The sequence below is a fragment of the Otolemur garnettii genome, unplaced genomic scaffold (assembly GCF_000181295.1).
Source record: "Otolemur garnettii isolate 467f Iridium unplaced genomic scaffold, OtoGar3 scaffold00106, whole genome shotgun sequence".
NCBI lineage: Eukaryota > Metazoa > Chordata > Mammalia > Primates > Galagidae > Otolemur > Otolemur garnettii.
The window spans coordinates 1301266-1310433 of record NW_003852501.1 but is presented as its reverse complement, the minus strand read 5'-3'; the positions used below and the strand labels follow the sequence as shown (position 1 = coordinate 1310433).

Here is a 9168-nt window from a genome sequence, read left to right as displayed (position 1 = left end):
TTAGACACAGATATAATGCTAAAAGCTTAACATATAAAGGAAAAATTGCTAAATTAAACTTTGTCAAAATTAAGAACTTAGGCTTTTTCAATTTTTTTTTTTTTTTTTTTTTGAGGCAGGGTCTCATTCTGTTGCCTGGGCTATAGAGTGCAGTGGTAAGATCATAGCTCATTACAACCTCAAAGGACTCAGCTCGAGTGATGTTCCTGTCTTCCCTCCCACCCCCCAAAATTGCTAGGATTACAGGAATGAGCCAAAAGAAACAATTGTGAAAATGAAAAGACTAGCCACAAACTGGAAAAAATATTTTCAAATTACGTATGTGTTACAGGACTTGTATAGGAAATATATAAAGAATTCTCAAACTCAATATTTAAAATGGGAAAACTAAAAAAAAAAAAAACAACACCTTAGACGTGAAGAAAATAGTATTTATTTATTTGGGGAACAAAGAATTGCAATTCATGTTCACTAAATCAGAGAAGGCCTGAATATCGTCCCATAGGCAAGCGCAGGAGAAGTTTTGTAACAGAGGATTTCTGTAAAAAGTTGTTTTTGGTGCTCGCTTGGGCAGCACATATACTAAAATTGGAACGATACAGAGAAGATTAGCATAGCCCCTGCACAAGAATGACATGCAAATTCGTGAAGCGTTCCATATTAAAAAAAAAAAAAAAAGTTGTTTTTGAAGGCAGTTCATTGGCTGGACAGAAATTCTACATTGCAAACTTGTTCAAAGTGATTAATTAATTAGGGTACTCCCAGCTGAGAGATATGGAATGTGAAAGGATACAGACTTCAGTTCTTACCCAAGTCTATTGGAACACTCTATGGTTTGACCTTTAGGAGGTTTAAGTGAGATCCTCTTGCAATCTCCCAGACCCACTTTAGGAAGTTTTAGCCTTACCTCATTTTCTTTCACACTCAACAATTAAAAAAAAAAGCAATAAACAAACAAACTCAGACACAGGCAAAGGACTTGAATAAACATTTCTCCAAAGACACAAAATTGGCCAACAAACTGAATGTGGTGGCACACTCTGATAATCCTAGCACTCTGGGAGGCCAAGGCGGGTGGATTGCCTAAGCTTACAGGTTGGAGACCAGCCTGAGACAGAGCAAGACTTCGCCTCTAAAAGTAGCCAGGCGTTGGGGCAGGCACTTGTAGTCCCAGCTACAAGGAAGGCTGGGATAAGAGAGTTGCTTGAGTCCCAGAGTTTGAGGTTGCTGTGAGCTGTGACACCAAAGCACTCTACCCAGGGTGACAAGTGAGACTCTGTCTCAAAAAAAATTGGCCAACAAGCACATCAAAAGATGATTAACAGCATCATTAATCATTAGGGAAATGCAGATCAAAACTACAATAAGATACCACCTGACACCCATTAGAGTAGCTACCATTAAAAAAAAGAAACCCAGAAAATAACTTGGAAAAGTGTTGGCGAGGATGTGAGGGAATGGGAAGCCCTATAGCACATGTTGAGAATGTAAAATGGTGCACAGCAGCCACCATGGAAAATAATATGGCATTTCTCAAATATAAATAATACATGTAGAATTACCAGATGACCCAGCAATTTCACTTCTAGCTATAGACCCTAAAAATTGATCCTATACAGATACTTGTACACCCATGTTCGTGGCAGCATTATTCACAGTAGCTGAAAGGAGAAAGCAACCAATGAGTGGATAAACAAAATGTGGCATGCACATTCTATGAACTATTTTAAAAAGGAGAACATTCTTACATGTTCTATGCATATGTAGGAAGCTTAACAATGTTATTCTAAATCAAATAAGTTACATGCAAAAGGAAAAATACTGTTTGATTCCACTTATATGAGAGACACAGAATAGTCAAATTCATAGCAATAAAAAGCAAAATGGTGGTTGCCAGGAGCTGGAGGGAGAGAGGAATGGGGAGGTTGGAAATAGAGTTTCAGTTGTGCAAGAAAAGAGTTCTGGAGATTGTTTTACAACAATGGGAATGTACCTAATAGTACACAACTGTGTGCTACAGATGCTACTTAATTGTACACTTAAAAATGGTTAAGATAGGCAGTGAGGAAGGGTCTTAGCTGCCCGCCACCACTGGAGGAGGAACCCTCCCCGGCTGGAGTAAACATTAATAATGTCTTTCATCTTTGAGTCAATCTACAATGGCTTCAGCAGTGTGCTCCAGTTCCTAGGACTCTACAAAAAATCTGGAAAACTTGTATTCTTGGTTTGGACAATACAGGCAAAACCACTTCTTCTTCTTCACATGCTCAAAGATGACAGATTGGGCCAACATGTTCCAACACTGCATCCGACATCCCAAGAGCTGACAATTGCTGGAATGACTTTTACAACTTTCGATCTTGGTGGGCATGGATTTGGAAAAATTATTTCCCAGCAATTAATGGGATTGTCTTCTTGGTGGACTGTGCAGATCATTCTCGCCTCATGGAATCCAAAGTTGAGCTTAATGCTTTAATGACTGATGAAACAATATCCAATGTGACAATCCTTATCTTGGGTAACAAAATTGACAGAACAGATGCAATCAGTGAAGAAAAACTCCGGGAGATTTTTTGGCTTTATGGACAGACCACAGGAAAGGGGAATGTGACCCTGAAGGAGCTGAATGCCTGCCCCCTGGAAGTGTTCATGTGCAGCGTGCTCAAGAGGCGAGGCTACGGTGAGGGTTTCCGCTGGCTCTCCCAGTATATTGACTGATGTTTGGACACTGAAAATAAAAGAGTTTTACTTCTCTGGACTGATCCTATTCACAGCTTCCTCATGAACTTTTCTAATGGAACAAGAAAAGCTCTCCAACCAAGTGGTGTTGAGAAGCCAAGAGTCTTTGTCAACTCTCTCATTGTCCAGTGGTGACATGTGCTCTTCTCCACACTTTTGGAAGGTAATGCTGCCCCATGTGCTGATACAGGTCAGGATCCCAGGACTTGGAAGCTGGCAGAATTTGCTGGGTAAAACTGTGTGCCATCATGGGGCACCTGAAAAGAAGAACACATCTCACCGCTGTGGTTGATTTCAAAGAAAGTGATTCTATTTTTTAAAGAAAGCATTGTTAATGTAATTGGTATCCCTCTTAACTTTTTAAGTACATAATTTACTTGGTCCAGAGTTTTCTTTTTTTTTAACTAATGAATGGCATTTAGATACTTCATAAAATTATGAACATATGCATATTGGAGGCCATGACTCAGGCAGGTGAGTTAGTAGGTTGAGGAGAGAAGCTCCCCTGAGCTCACCTGTCTCTATGACTACCTTGTAGTGGGTGGCATCACCTTGTGCACAGAGAACTAAAAAAGGGGCAGAACCCTGGCCTTGCAGTTACAGCAGGTTTCCACTGTGGTAAGCTCATCAAAGAATGTGTAGTAGATTGTTCGCTGAGGAGGAGTTAATGATAGAGTGGGTTATTGTTATTATTTTACTTATAAAATAATAGATTTCAGGCAGTCTTTGCTTTTGGAAAAAAAAATGTTTAAGATGGTAAATTTTACATATACTTTACCACAATCTTTTGAATGACAAGACTTGAACAGACATTTCACCAAAGAAGATATGTGGCTTAGCAAGTAAGCATGAAAAGATGCATAATATGTAATGTCATTAGTCATTAGAACCACAGTGAGATCCTATCCCAGGCCTAACAGAATGGCCAAAATTAAACAAATAAAACTGAGAATTCCCAGTGCTGGTGAAGATGTGGAGCAACTGAGACTCTCCTGAATTGGCACAGGCACTTTGGAAAGCAGCTTGGCGGTTTCTTATAAAATTAAACATACATGGATCATAGGACCCAGAATTCCTATTCTTAAGTATTTACCCAAACGAAATGAAAGCTTAATTCACGCACAAATCTGTATGCAGACATTTATGTTTGCATTGCTTATAATCCCAATAGTGGAAACAGGCAATATCCCATCAGCTGGTAAATAGGAAACCAATCTGTGGTGCATCCACAAAATGGACCAGTAACAGGAACAAACTCAGCAATATACAGGACTGAACCCTGATATACACAGTGCAGATGAATCCAAATCAGGTATACAAAATGAAAGAAGCAGACTTAAAGGGCTACATACTATGTGATTCCATTTAAATGAAATTCTGTAAATGGAAAACCAGTTGGAAAACCACGCAGAGAATAGGAGTTGGGTGTGGGAAGGAGTTAAGGAGGGAGAAGAGAGGGGCCAGGGAGGGGATTGGAGCTGTTCTGTATTTTGACTATGGTGTGTGATTACTGTAAGCATTTGTCAAAACCCCTAGAATTCTAAGTAAATTTAAAAATAAATACATAACATTTTAAAATTAAATTGTGGGGTGTAGCTGTACAGTTCTTATTGTACCATTAAATGCCAATATCGGGAAAAAAGAAAGCTCTCAAATCCATAATCAAAACTCCCACCTTATGAAACTAGGAAAAAGAAAAGCAAAATAATCTCAAAGTTATCGGAAGGAGAGTACAAACATCCATGAAATAGAAAACCAAATAACAATAGAGAAAATTGTTAACAGAGAAACGGAGTGAAACCAAAAGCTGGTTCTTTGAAAAGATTGGCAAAATTTGTAAATCCTTAGTCAGACTAGTCAGAGGAGAAAGAGAGGAAGAATACACAGAGACCTTCCCCCAAGAAAACTCCAGGCCCAGATATCTTCACAAGTCAATTCTCCTAAGTATTTTCAGAATAAATAATCCCAACTGTAAGCAAACTCTTCTAGAATATACAAAACAGCAAATATTTTCAACCGATTTTATGAGACCAGTATTACCCTGATATCAAACCTGACAAAATAAAGGGTGGTGCCTGTGGCTCAAGGAGTAGGGCGCCAGCCCCATGTACTGGAGGTGGTGGGTTCAAACCCAGCCCTGGCCAAACTGGACAAAATAGAAAAGGAAACTGCAAATCCTTCCTGAACATGATGCCAACATTCTTTTTAAAAATATAAGTAAATTGAGCCTAGCAATATATATAAAAAGGATAAGACATCATAACTAAGTGGTATTCATCTTAGAAACATAAGGTTATTCAAACACTTGAAATGTAATTCATGATATAAATGGACTAAATTGGCCAGGGAGCACCTGGCTAAGACAGCAATTTTCTAGAAATAAAGGATTTATTTGGCTTTTAAACAATTAAAAAATAATAAAAATAAAATAAATAGACTAAAAAAGAAAAATTACGTGATCATCTCAATAGATACAGGAGAAAGACCTGACAAAATACATTATCCATGCCTGATTTTAAAAACCTCAGAAAGTAGATTAAAAGGGAACTTCCCGGCCAGGGGTGGTAGTTCACGCCTATAATCCCAGAACTCTGAGAGGCTAAGGCAGGAGTATCTTTTAAGGCCAGAGGTTAAAGAGCAACCTGAGCAACATAGCCAGTATCTACAAAAAAGAAAACACTTAGCTGGGTGCGGTAGTGGGCACCTACAGTCCCAGCTACTCTGGAGGCTGAAGCAAGAGACTTGCTTGAGGCCGGGACTCTGAGGTTGCAGTAAACTGTGATGATGCCATGGCACTCTAGCCTGGGTGACAGAGCAAGATCATGTCTTAGAGGAAAAAAAAATAAGAGGAACTTTCTCCACCTGATAAAGAGCATCTACAGAAAACCTACAGCTAATAATCATTCTTTTCAAAAATTATAAATTTTATTGTATATATTTGAGGTTTACAAGACGATATTATAGGATACATATAAACAGTAAAATGTTCTGGTGAAACAAATTAACATCTGTCATCTCATATAGTTACCTTTTTATGACAAGGCAGCTAAAATCTACTTACTTAACAAAAATCTCTAATACAATATATTTTTAACTATGATCCTCACGATATACATTATCTCTAGACCTGTGGATCCTGCATATCTGCGTCCTTGTATCATTCCGCCTGCATTTCAATGTTTCCTTCCCCACCCCAACCCCTAGTAACCACTGTTTTATTCTCTGTCTCTGTGTATTTGTTCTTTTCCTAAGATTCCACATATAAGTGAGATTATGCAATATTTTTCTTTCCATCTCTGGCTTTCTTCACTTAGCATAATGTCCTTTAGGGCCATCCATGTTGTGGCAAATGGCAGAATCTCTTTCTTTTGAAAGTCTGAATAATAATGCATTGTGTGTGTATCCCACATTTTCTTTATCCTGTCTAATATTCTCAATAGTCAAAGACAAGCTGCTTTCCTCCTAATATTATGAATAAGGCAAGAATATTTTTCCTCACTATTTCTATTCGACATTATGTTAGAAGTCCTACCCATGAGATAAAGCAAGAAAAATAAAAGGCAAAATTGGGTAGAAAGAAGTAAAAGCATCTTTATTCACAGGCTGACATGATTGTATACTTAGAAGCTCCCAAGGAATCATCAAAAAGGCTAATGGAATTCATAAATGAGTTTAACACATTTATACCTACAAGCTTGACACCCCCAAATCAATGGTATTTATACATGATAACAATGAACAATTGCTATCAAAGAGATCAAAGTTTTAAATGTCATTTATAATAACATAGGAAACATTAAATACTTATGAATACATTTAATAAAAGATATGAACCATCTGACCACAACCTACAAAACTTTACTCAGAGAAATTAAAGGTGTAAATCAATAGAGAGATATAATCATAGTGAATCAAAATACTCAATATTAAAAGTTTAGTTGTCCCCCAGATAATCTATAGATTCAATGCATTCCCATAGACTTACATTTATAAAAATTTAAAAGTTCTAAAATTTATACAGAAAATGTAAATGACTTAGAATTTGGAAGACCTCCTCAAATGCTACAGTTATTGTGGTAGTATGGAAGAAGAGAGAATGGATATAAATCCATGCATATTTGTCAACTGATTTCAATAAATATGCCAAAGTAATTCAACAGATAAAATATGGTCTTTTCAAAAGAGGGTGCTAAACAATTGAATATCTATATGCAAAAAAACTTACTTAAACCCTATGCAAAACTTAACTCAAAATCATTCTCAGACCTACATAAAAGAGCTCACATTATAAAACTTGTAGAAGAAATCATAGAAGCAAATGTTTGTGCCTTTGATTAGGGAAAAGTTTTTCAGATAGAACACAAAAAATACGGATCATAAAAGCAAAAATTAATAAATTGAATCTCAGTAAAACTAAAAACTGGCCTTCAAAGACACTGTTAAGAAAAATAAAAATACCAGCTGCACACTGGGAGAAATTATTGGCAAAACACTTGTCTGTTGAGGATATATACAAAAATGTTGCAACTCAGTAAAGAGAAAACCCAATCAAAAAGTGGGTAAAATATTTACAGAGACTGTTCATGAAAGAAGATATATTAATGTTTTAATAAGCAGTGGAAATATGCTTATTAGTTATCACTAAAATACAATTAAGGCTGAGTCCGGGGGCTCAGGCCTGTAATCCTAGTACTATAGGAGGCCAGGAGGGAGTATCACTTGAGCCCAGGAATTTAAGGTTGCAGTGACCTATGATGCTGCCACTGCACTCTAGACTAAGGTGACCAGACGTCCTGCTTTTGGCAGGACAGTCCTGATTTTTAACAATTTGTCCCGTGTCCTGCGGTGTTTTTTAAAAGTCTCTTCTTTAAAAGAATGCATGACAAGCTAGGGAACAGCGGGACAACAGAAAGGGAATATACGGTTTTCAGTTTTTGGCTGCTGAAAAGGTTAATGTAACTCCATTTGGGAATGACGAGGTTAATGTAACTTCATTTGGAAATGAAAAGGCTAATGTAAACTCCCTACTCCGTACTCCTTTGAGCCACAGGCTCTGCCCTATACATAATTTTTTAAAATGTATTATATTTATAAATTGTACTTATGTTGAAATTAAAAATATATATATTACAATACTACTTTTGCATTCTATGAAAATTTTTATTGCTCCATATAGACCAAATTTTTAATTAAGAACCCACCCCCCACCACCCCACTCCCCACCATCCCCCACCCCATCAATGGCGTCCCACTTTACCAATGTTAAAATCTGGTCACCTTACTCTAGACCAGGTAACAGAGTGAAACTCTGTCTCAAAAAAATATACCTAAAGTGCTTATTAAAACATCATTAGTCATGAGGAAAATTCAAATAAAGCCATGATGAAGATATCACTACACACCCAATAGGCTAGCTAAAATTAAAAATACTTACAATAGTTTGTGTTGTCAAGGATGTGAAACAATGGAACTTTCATATATTGCTGGTAGAAGTATAAAATGGAGCAGCCATCTTGGAAAACAACTGGGCAGTTTCTTTTGAAGTTAAACACACACTTTACTTACTACTTGACAATTCCACATGTAGAGGTGCTCAAGGGAAATGAAAACAAGTGTCCACAAAAAGATGTGCACGTGAAGATTCATACAGCTATATTCATAATAGCTAAAATATGAACTTTGATATATTCATATAATGCAATCAGTCAGCAATAAAAAAAGAACTATTGATACATGCAGCAACACGAGTGACTCCCAACAACATTATATTGAGCAAAAGAAGCCAGACACAAAGGAGGCTTATCTATGGATCAATTTATATGCAACTCTAGAAAAGACAAATTTAATCTACAGAAGGTGCCAAAAATGTATACACTTTTTTTTTTTTTTTTTTTGCAGTTTTTGGCCAGGGCTGGGTTTGAACCCACCACCTCTGGCATATGGGCCCAGTGCCCTACTCCTTTGAGCCACAGGTGCCACCTTTTCATTTTAAGAAAGGAAAAAACTATTAAAATTGTAATACTCAACATATACCAATAACAAAAGATGACTACGAGTTACACTGAGCATTTCTGGTAATTGTAGAAGTCAAATGTGATTTTAATATTATAAATTTAATGCAGTTTTTTCCTTTCTTAAAATGTGTATATATCTTTTTGGCATCCTCTGTATAATGACAGTTCACTGGCCATCTGGGTCTGGGGTGCATAGGATTGCCTCAGTAGGAGCACAAAGGAAATCTAGGGGGGATAGAAATAAATATTTTGTATCTTGATTATGGTGGTATTTACATGGGTATATAAATTATCAAACTTATTGAAATGTATACAGGCAGTCCCCAGTTTATGAATCAGATAGGTTCTGTAGATTAGTTCTTCAGTTAAATTTGTATATAAGTTGGAAGAAGTACATTTTCTTATTACCTGTAAT

At 36.8% G+C, this 9168-nt stretch overlaps 1 non-coding gene and 1 pseudogene across 1 annotated transcript; both read left to right on the top strand.

Moving 5' to 3' along the window:
• The first annotated feature begins 558 nt into the window (after positions 1-558).
• On the top strand, positions 559-665 carry LOC111727447. The gene has a single exon (XR_002775008.1). It is a non-coding gene; the product is annotated as a U6 spliceosomal RNA (small nuclear RNA).
• A 1466-nt stretch (positions 666-2131) lies between these two features.
• On the top strand, positions 2132-2751 carry LOC100952439 (annotated as a pseudogene).
• The last annotated feature ends 6417 nt before the right edge of the window (positions 2752-9168 follow it).